This window comes from Prunus mume, linkage group LG1, assembly GCF_029339155.1.
Source record: "Prunus mume cultivar Tortuosa linkage group LG1, ASM2933915v1, whole genome shotgun sequence".
In the NCBI taxonomy this organism is placed as follows: domain Eukaryota; kingdom Viridiplantae; phylum Streptophyta; class Magnoliopsida; order Rosales; family Rosaceae; genus Prunus; species Prunus mume.
In genome coordinates this window covers 9,662,437-9,673,544 of record NC_142698.1, presented here as the reverse complement: position 1 = coordinate 9,673,544, position 11,108 = coordinate 9,662,437, and positions in this window count along the sequence as shown.

The following is an 11,108-nucleotide window of genomic DNA, read 5'->3' as shown; positions in this document are numbered from 1 at the left end:
AATCGGGCGAACTCGCTTAAAATCGACACCTAGTGATGTAGGTCATAAAATATCAAAATACCCAAAACAAGAACATAAACCCCGAGCCCTAACTCGTGGCTGCGCCGATAATCGTAGGCTGCCTACGCCTTCATCGAGGGATCAAGCCACACGCAGTTCTTTTCTTTGTTCATGATATGTAATCTGGTTTGTTTACTAAAACTCGCTCTAGGGTTGACATTTCTGGAGTATCCGAGACTCCGCTTTACGATCCGTTAAATGCTATACGATCCTGAAATTACCTAGATCAACATACTTGAAATTGACTGCTATCCAACAGTTCAAACGTATCGAACCCGGAAATCACACACTAGGCGAGATCCGTTCAAGGTTCAAAAGTTATCCGAATTAAGATCTGCGAAATCCTACGCACTCGTGGGGACTAGGAGATTATTCTAGGACTGACTGTGGTCCCCACCCTGCTGCTCACACGCCGCCCACGCGCCGGCAGCGCATGGTGCCTAAAGCGATAATGCTTCACCGGAAAATCTCAACATCTCGGCTCAAGACTCTATCCAAGGTAAAACACCCTATTTGGAACCACTTTTGTTCTTGGACCTACCCCAAAAACTGGCCGGAAGTGGCCGGAACAGTGACCCGAAAGTCTGCTGAAACCTAACTTAAAAATCGAATGATCTACGCTTGAAATCTCTGAAATCATACCCAACCAGCAACTAAAGCATGGAAAATAGCTAGAAAACCATACCTCACTCGTCCGATTTGGTGGTCGGAGGTGTCCGAACGAGCTCCGTGATATTTCATCAAAAACTGTCCAAACCGCCCTGTTTCGTGGCGGTTTCCGGCGACCACACCTGCGGATCACGGCTATGATAGGTTAAGACTGAAAAAGGGGAGTGAGGTGGTTCGTTTGGCACTAGTCTTGCTCAATTTGGTGGTCGGAGCAGAGAGAAACCCTCTCCTGAAGTCGGCTGGTCGAACTAGAGGAGGAGGAAAAACTGGGTTTTAAAAACTGAAGTTTGAAGTGTTTACGGTTATGCCACTGAACTTCTTTTGATCGTAACTCCTTCATTACAACTCCGATTTGAGTCCACTACATGTCTACGGACTCGTTTTGTCGCGCTCTACGTAACAGTGCAACTGAAATCTCCAAATTCCTTCCTGATCAAAAAGTCAACTTTTAAACTAATAAAATATTCTATGGGTATAACGGTATTTTAATGGAATAAATTAGTAATTAAATATTAATTAAGGACCGGGTTGTTACATAAACTTCCAAGGAATGTCCTATCATATCATGGAAAACAGAATTCATTGCTCTTTGATAAGTAGCTCCTGCATTTCTTAAGTCAAAAGGCATTACAGTATACTCAAAAGCACCTATATGTCCCGGGCACATGAAAGCTGTCTTGTGAATGTTTTCTTCTACCACCATGATTTGATTGTAACCTGCATTTTCATCCATGAAAGACAGCATCTGGTTGTGAGCAGCTCCATCTACTAGCATGTCTGCCATTGGCATCAGATATTCATCCTTGGGGGATGCTTCATTTAGATTTCTGTAATCCACACAAATCCTAATCGCCCCAATCAAGCATAGATGGCTGGTCTGATGAATCCTGCTTTGAGCAATCTTTCTATCTCTTCTTTGAACTTTAGTTCTGCGTCCATGGACATCCTTCTTCTGGCCTATTTGACTGGAAGGTAGCCTTCTTTAATTGGCAACTTGTGCTCTGCTAGTTTTCTGTCCAGTCCAGACATCTCATGATAATGCCAAGCAAAACAGTCTCTAAAATCCTGCAAAAGTGCAATGATTTCATTCTTAAGTGGTTCCTTCAATAGTGCACTAATGAAAGTGGGTCTTGGATCCTCTTATGTCCCTAAGTTTATTTCCTGCAAAGGATCTTCCACTTCTGGCAGAGAGTCATCCATGGCTGCTGGTGCAAAATCTAATACTTCCTTCTGCAAACTCTCTTCCTCTTGATCTCCGTGCTTTCATGGGTGAATTCTGCCATATTGATGACTGGATTCTGCATGAAGAGCTTTCTTTCCTCCCAATATGTCAACAATCTGTTTGTAATGGATTGGATTGTTGCAGCTCGATCCTTTTCCTGTTGTTGGGGACTAATCATCGGGGTTCTGGAGGTTTAGAACAAAAGGTCTATTCCAGTCATTTAGGGAACTGGCTAGACCATCTTCAATGAGCCTCAGGCCGTGACACCATGGGGGCGGCTGTTCTGCAGTTGACTCCAAGGAAAGTGAAAGGACCAAGGTCATCATGATAGTACCTTGCCTCAAAACACATGGCAGAAGGCAGAAATGGTCGTGGATCGGCCTCTACTATCTCCATGTAACCTTCTTCATTCCACAAAGCTAGTTGTTGATGAAGAGTGGGAGGAACACATAGACTCTGATGGATCCAGTCCCTGCCAAGCAGTTGCATTGTAAGTGATAGAAGTGGTATCTACCACAAAGAATGCAATCTTCAGCTTCTTGCTTCCAACTATGACATCCACATCAAAGATCCCATGAGTTTTGGTGATGCCCCCCACGAAGTTGGTGACAGTCAAGCGTGTTGGAATCAAATCCCTCTCTGTTCGCCCATCTTGCTCAGCATTCTGTGAGGCAGAAGATTAATGGTTGCTCCTCCATCTACCATGACCTTGGGAATGGGAACACCCCCAAAATTTGTTGTTATGAACAAGGGTCTGAGGTGATTGGCCATCTCTTTGGTTGGTTTGGAGAAGCAAAGTTGTTCTGCATCCAGTTTGTTGGTAGTTCCTCCTGTCCTATGATTACTTGTTTGTTACAGTGGCTCTTACGCTTCGCCAACTTGCATTTAAAACTCTCCTGGGAGAACACATCTCCCTCCAAAGTGCTTTCTTGTCCTTCTGCTGCTCTAAATTTTTTTGGCAGAATGAACACCATGTTGATGCCCAAATCACCCTGTAATAAGCCCTCTAATTCTGCGCTAAAATCTTCAGTTTCTGCATTTATTTCTCCATCATATTCCATATGTTCTTCCCCATATTCTTATGTCCAGTCTCCATGTTCTCCTGCTTCGAGGAGTGCATTCTAGTCATCTGCAGATAGTTCATAATCTAGATGTTCCTCTTCATTTTCCTCAATCCAGTCTTCTTGTCCTTCTGCTGGAATAGCTTCAGATTTTCCTTGTGGTGGTTTAAGTTGATTGTTTGAGGATGAGGTAAGGTGGTTAGGAAATCTGCATGGAAATTCTGTTTTCACCAGCTCTCGTGGTTGGGAGATTTCTTGTTTTGCCTGGATGAGTACCTCAGGCCTTTTTCTTTTTCTGGCAGAATCGGTCCTTGGAAGTACCTGTGCATCCTTTGTGTTATTGAGGAACGTGCAGATCGCCTTTGGACCCTCTTACGAGTTCAGTTAACTTCATGGTTGGTCTGTCACTTTTTCGATGAATACCACCTGCCTTCTATGATAGCTGCCAAAGGTTTCTCATTCCTGGGCATCTTAATTGATATTTCCTTCTTGGGTTGTTCTGTTATCCTTCTTTGGCGGGCTGGGATAGTTTTTCTCCGGCTCTATCTCGGGATGAGGTTCCAATCCTATCAAAAATACTCGGAGTGGGCTAGTTCTGTCTGCTTAAGGCCACTTCTAGCTCACTTCACAGTTGCAATTGCTGCAGAGCACTACCCCAGCTGAGATAGTTGCTTTTGGTCTTTCAATAGTTTCCCTTGAGACCATTTTGCCTATGCTAGATCTAGCTTCTGCGTTGGCCTGCTCCTCTTTTGTTCGCCAATTTAAGTTGACCATGTTGACTTGTGGTCGAGGAAAGGATCTGTTATGACTTATGGGGTTTATCTGCCAGCTTTAACCTTCCTGCTGTTATTCCTTCCTGTATAACATCTCTTAAAACAATACAACTATTGGTGGAATGGTTCCAAGAGTTGTGCCACCTACAATACTGTCTGCCTTTGAGTTCTTCTGGCTTGGGCATCCTGTGGGGTATCTCTATTGCTTTTTGTAGCAGCATTTCATCAAATAAAACATCTACTTTGGTTAAATCAAAGGAATAAACCTTATTATGCGTTGGTTTGTTTGGAACAAACCCTACTGTGAATGGTTGTGGCTTCTGATCCTTTGGTGGCTTTGTAAGAGCCTTGCAACTGATGGGGTGTTTTAATTTTACCATTTCTGCCACTGCAATCTCTGTTTCCTCCGAGCCCTCCGCTTCTTCCTCTGATTCTACCTGAACCAGATGTATTAAAGAAGAAGATGACTTGTAATATGTGCCTTTGGAAGAATTCCTCTTCTGTTGTTCTTCTCTAAGCACTCTTCAGTACTTGATGTTTTATCCGCCAGCCAAATCTCCAAACAAAGATACCATCAAACCTTTTTCTCAGAGAGATTTTGAGGGCAGCCTGAGCCATCTTGATGAAGTATCTCTCTTCCATAGGGATTCGGCACTTCATTTTGAGTTTCCTAAACCTGGTTATGAAGTCTTGAGCAGGTTCATCTTCACTCTATTTGAGGACAGCAAGATCACTGATAGTGACTTCTGGCTGAATCCTGTAATAATAGTCATAGAAAACACTTTCCATCTGTTCCCAATTATGAACAGAATTAGCTGGCAGACTGGTGTACTAGGTGAAAGCTTGTCCAGAGAGAGAGTTCCCAAACAACCTTAGTTTTAACAAAGGGTTATTCTCTATGATATGCACTGGATAGAAAATCTACCTATATGCTCGACTGATGAAGCATGGGGGGTCCTCTCCATTGAATAAGGTAAATTTTGGCACCTTGAAACCTGGTGATAAAGGTATTTGATCGATATAAGCCGAATATGGCTTTCTATATGTGGGCCTTTCTCCTCTTCTGGCTTCAAGCTCCATCATTTCTCTGATCATTCTTTGTAATGCCCTCATGTCATTCAAAGCATTGACAGGATATAGATTATGTCCATGTTCTGGCTGGATATATGGCCGCAGAACTTCTTCCCTCATTCTTCCTTTTCTTCAACAATGGATGGTTCCTCCGGTTTGCCCCTAGTCTGCTCTCGTCATTGTTGGCAAAGGAGTTGATCCCCCTTTACCTCTTCTCGCCACTTTGGTGGAGAGAATGGATTGGGATCCATCCTTCAGTGTCTGTAAGGCACCACAGCTGGTGCCTCGGTAGAAGTGGCAAAGGTTGATCACGTGGGGCCGTAGGTTGTGGAATAGGCGGAAGTTCAGCTAGTTTTATTGGGCCTGGCGCAGGTCTTCCACCGGAGTGGGGCCTCATCTTTGTTGGACGGTGGGACTCCTCCCCTTTGCGCAGTTGGATCTCTCCATGCCCTTATACTCCAGACTATCTATGCAATGAGAGGGTTCTCTTGGTATGGCCATGCTAATCCCTGGTGGAGGGCCATAAGGGAGGTCTAGCTGCTGGACTACAACATCCAGATTTGGAATTCGCCATGGCACCTCACGATCTTTTCGAATCGCCTGTTGACCTCGCCACCGCATCATGGCTGTCATGTTATTGAGAGTATCTCGCTTCTTTGTCGTGATTTCGCCGAACACGGCTTCAGATATCGATTCAACCTCCGAGCCGCTCGAACGCGTCTACTTCAGGTCTTGCCATGAGCCGAGTGCACGCATCTCTTTCTTCCGACTCGGACCTTCTCTAAGAGCTACCTAATTTATCTCCATGGCGTGGTGCGGGTTCTGGCTAGAGCTTCCAATATTCATAAACTTTTAGAAACTATCTGTTAGATTATGTATACCGAGAAGTCCCACTAGGCGTGCCAAATTGTTCGCCCGTTTTGTGTTTACTCCTGGGATGGAAGGGCAAAGTTCCCCACTACCTTGGAAACCATTGACTGGTCATCAAGTCAGCTTTCTTTGGTGTGCGAGCGTGCCACTGCAAGCAATAAAGATTCTAGCAGACTTCTTCTGGAGCAGATAACTTGCACCCTTAGTTACTGATTTCTAAACAAACGATTGTGAATTTGGGTGAGGAATATCTCCCAAATGAGTTCTTTTCTTGCCTCATACTGGTGAGGACTTTCGCAATTTATCTTAGTATAAAAACAGTTGTTCTGGCCAGAATAATTGATAGAAATCGGACTATTTTAGACAGAACTGCCTTCACAAAACCACAAATATACATATCAACACTAAAAGACAAAAAGACAACTAGAACTCCATCTCTGCTTGGATAGAGAACTCTTATCCGGGCTGGATTGGATATCTCTGGGTTGGACTGAATTAATAACTTCAATCTGCTAGGCTTTAATTGTAAATCGATACCAAAGTTCAATTTTGGCAGAGCTTTAATCTATTTCAGGCCCTGGAAGGCTTTTTGAGTGGACAGAATTGTTTCTTCAATCTGCGAGGGCAAAGTGATGGATTCGAGGATTTACTGAACTGGAACTACACCGTAGCACCTGTTCTGCTTGATCATGGCTTTTCATAAATTTGTTGAGGTTTTCATATTTGTGAAAACTCAAACTTTGCTCGTCTTGGCTTTTGCTGAACCAAATTTGTAACGAGAGAAATCTCGTTTTGAATGACTTGTTTCCCTAAATCTGAACTTGGAAATTCTAAGAGATGGGGAGAAAGATAAAGCTTCTGATTGCTCTGGTTTGTTTGAAGTTTTTCAGTGATCAAGTGATCATTTTGAATTTCTTGCTTTTTGGCCGATTTTTGGTTATTTGATTGATTGTTGAATTGAGTGTCCTTTTATCTGTTCACCCTCTCTTTTATTTATAGGAAAATGTGTTTTTTGGAGTAGGGTAATTCTTTTAATAGTGGGCGGCAAAAGAAGATCTACAAAGAGATATAAGAGAAGGAAAGATTTTTAATCTGATTCTGGCAGATAGGCTTTCATCAATCAATCCTAGAGATCACTTCCCTATTTTTAAGAGAAAGCTTAATTCCTTTTCCCAATTTAACTACCCCTTGTGAGTTTTCAACCGTGATGGTTGGTCCGATTTCTTCAGTTTGAACAAATCCCTGCTTTCCTGCTTATCTCTTTTCTGAAAACATAGTCTGCGTACCCCTTGAAAAGATGGTGTCTTCTTTGGAGTGAAAACAATATCTTTGAATATATAAGGGGATTTTGATTTTTTGGATGGCAGAGATGTCTCTTCCTAGTTTGCCAACCACTGCCCTTTTAAATTTTTAATCAATTCTGTGGTAGTTGTAATTATTGACTTTCCATCTATGGTGGTCACGTGGGTCTTTGCAAAAAATAAGCTTTTAATCAGAGTTTGTGATATTTTGATCTGTGCTAGTGGTCTTCTCTCTTTTTGCAAAAAGGACTTGGGTCTTATTTTCTTATTTTAGGCTGGGCCTTCTTTCCCAAACTACAGGCTGGGTTCTTTGATGTTGGGCTAGGGCTTTAACTATTTTTTGGGCTGAATGTGTTTATTTATGGCCCAATTTCAAGGAGGTGTTTGGTGGCTGTCCAAAATTGAGATGGGCTTTTATTTCCTTATGCTGGGTATGCCAATTTAGGCCCAAACAATATCGCTTGTAATGGTTTGGAGTAATTGCGCCCCCCAAGCAAGGTCTTGAGTTCGAGTACTAAAATTCGTGTAGTATATGTGAATTTAGTATATTATTGTAGGGGCTTTTTTCTTCCGACAGCTACAAATGGGCTAGGCTACCGTAAGGAGCAAACTGAAGAAATCGTCCCCTGTGTCTAATATCGAAAATTAAGCCCCAAAAATGCTTCGAAAGGGTAGTAGAGCCTTAGGAAGCATCTTGGTTTCCTTCACCGACTAAAACGATAGCAACCTACAGATAATTTATGCATGCTTACAGATAAAATTTTGAGCTTGGCATGAGAGGCATGTGACATGAAAGCAAAATCAACATGAGTTTAGCACTGAGGGGAACTTTAGGCTTTCTTAGGGGAAAAAAGGAGTGTTAAGGTAAGAAAGAAGAAGCTTATAGGAGATTTGACTAGGAAGAGAGAAATGAAGAGCAATCTTGTTCAGCTTGACAGATACTCTGCTGCCATAAGAGAAAAATGGAGAAGAAGGTGAACAGTGCACGAGATTGCTAGGTTTTTGCAAGTTAGAGAGAAAGCTTGCTCTCTAAATCTGGGTTGGATTTGTTAGGTAGGAGAAGCCTCAATTTATAGCCGCTGGAAACCACCGTTTTTCAAGAAACCCTAATGGCTTCTACCTATTTTGGCCAAGCTTTTCCCTCATTTCTCATCTCCTTCCTTGGCTTTTCCCATTTTGATGAAATATCTTCTATCTATTTGCACCATATCAGAGTTTTTGAAGCTCAAGGCCCCCTTTTCCTATAGCTATGTCAATGGCAGACTTCTATTCTCAGCCATCTCTTTTATTACTTTCTTTCCTTTTTTCCATGGCTAAGTCTAATGGGAAAAGGAGTTGGGATATATACGCTGGTTCGAAGGGTGTTTCTCTCTCTGGCATCCTACAGGCTAATACCCCTTGGTTCCTTGAATGTTTTGGCTTTGAAACTTGCTCCCTCCATGTGCTGGCAGCTCTGTTCAATAAACCTGCGGACCCTCTCTACTTGGCTTTTACTTTTTCAGCAAAGGGTTGAGGCTTTTGTGGCTTATTTTGGAGTTTTGTATGGGCTAAGGTGGTTCCTTAAGCAAGTGAACTATTTTTGTTAAACATTGGGCTCTTTGGTTGAGTCAATAGGCTATTTTTGGCTTGGGCTATTGGACTATTTTTCTCCCTTGTGCTCACCCACATGTTTGGGCCTAAGAAATGGGCTTGAGTCCCAAAGCTCCCAAGCAACTCGAGACTTTCCATTTCTCGGCTCATCAATGGGCCTCATGTTGATTTATTACCATCCATACCACAACTCACTCAAGCAAGCCCCGGGCATTAGAGTGGTTTGGGCCCACTTAGGCTTGTAGCGTGGTTGGGTGTGAGATAACGATTTTGTGCTTGGCACGGCATGTTGCTTGACATGTTTTAATTTTATCGTCTTTGGGAAGGACTGCGATGTTTAATTTCGGCATGGGCTTGTAGAGCCGGTATATTTTATCTCAACCCCTAGCATGGCGAATTTATTTAGCATGGCACGTGAACTACAACTCGCATGTGGTGGGTTTTCGTGTAATCCGCTTTATGCTTTTCCTTAATAGAGTGTCGTTTTGGGCTGATAATTTATTCGGGCCCAACCATGGATTTTTTGGGCCTCAACAATTATCATCGCTTTCAATAAAAAAGTCATCAACCAAACAAAATCTTACTAAATGGAATTACGTGTCTAATTTGTGTGGTCAAATTTCCTTATATATAAAGCAAAACACTTTAATGTTTGTATGGTCAAATTTCCTTATATATAAAGCAAAACACTTTAATGGTCAAATTTTTAAATGTTCGTTCAAATACCCTCTGAATAATTTTATTTTTTTTAACCCGTAGTCCAATAAATCAGAAACATTCGATCAAAGCATGGGGAGGGGAGGTGGGAAGAGCCTATTCACACTTGACCCGAAAAAGGCTAAGTAATGATAAAGAGCAAAACAAGACCCAAAAATATATTAACAACTAAGAGATCGATATGAGCAGTTGGCAAGTATCTTCTGCAACTGACTTCAAGACTTTTTCCAATTTTCCGGTAGTATATATAAATAGCCTCTTTTTTCACGGTAGAATTTTTCGTTTGAACCATGGGTCGGAGATCTTCCTTCCCAAGCAAAACATAAATATTCTCAATATTCTGCCCAAAAAAAATATATATTCTCAATATATATTGTGCTCACACACCTGCAGTCAACTTTGTTTAGGAATAAACGAGATAAAATATACTAGTTATTAGAGATAGGAAGATGCCCTATTACATAAACTTTGTTAACTACATAAACCCCTTCTACTTAGAGCATTTCCAGCAAGCAGGCTGGGGGGAGGGCTGGGGGAAAAGCCTGTTTCCAGCAACCCAAAGCTGCCAGGGCAAGGTGTGGGCCCCAGAAAAAATGTTGTCTGGCTAGCCCTCGGGCAGTCCCGAGGAGCAAAACGCGTTTTGGGCCTCGTCACGTCACGACGACGTAGCTTTAAATTTTTAACGTTGGCGCGTGCAGCGACGCGCCAACATTAAAAATTTGACGCGCCTTCTGATCTTGCCGCCAACGGATCTATTACACGTGGCGCGACCGCCGTCCGATCGGGTTTGAACAAAATCCAACGCTTCTCATTTTTCGCGAATAAAAAAATGAAAAAAAAAAATCGGAAGTTGCACCCAACGGCTCTCTTCCACGTGGCGATGCTCTGGCGCTCCGATGAAGTCCTTCTAGCAATCCAACGGCAGCTGTTCAATCTGGCCAAAAAATAATGAAAAAAAATGAAAAAAAAATCGGAAAAATTTTGAAAAAATACCCAAAAAAATACTGATGTTTTTTCCTATAAATACCAACAAATACTCTTCACTTTTAACACCACCTCTTCATACATTTTCTTCTCATTCTACCATTATTCACTTTCTAGTCTAAATTTTTTTCACTTTCAAGTTGAATTTTTCTAGAAAAATTTAGAGGATGAAAATCTTATCTGAAATTTGAAATTAATTGGTAATTTATCTGGAATTTGAATTTCGAAATGTATCTGAAATTCAAATTTTGAATTTATTTCAAATTTGAATTTTGAAATGTATCTGAAATTTGAAATTTATCTGAAATTTATCTGAAATTTGAAACCGAAAATCTTATCCGATATGAATAGTATTGACACGTAGGAACCCAAAAATCTTATCCGAAAATATTATCCAAATTAATTGTTTAAATAAACAAAGTTGTGAAAAAAACCAAAAAAATGAATAGTATTTGCCATGGCAAGGGGCTAACTGCTGGAAACACACATTTCTTTGGGAGCTAGGGCAGCCACTATTCACGTGAATAGTAACTGCCCTAGGGCTCCCCTTGCCATGGCAAGGGGCTAACTGGTGGAAATGCTCTTAGGTACGCAAATGACCTAAACAAATCTCTACCACCATAAACAATAATTATCTATAAAAAGACGTAGGCTACGTATGTTGAAAACTTACAATTTGCGCTATAGGCACCAACTCTTATATCAACATTTTAATATCAATTGTTGTGGCATATGACATGGCAATTCATGTCACTTGCTGCATTAACTTGCTTAACTTTCTACTTTTTAT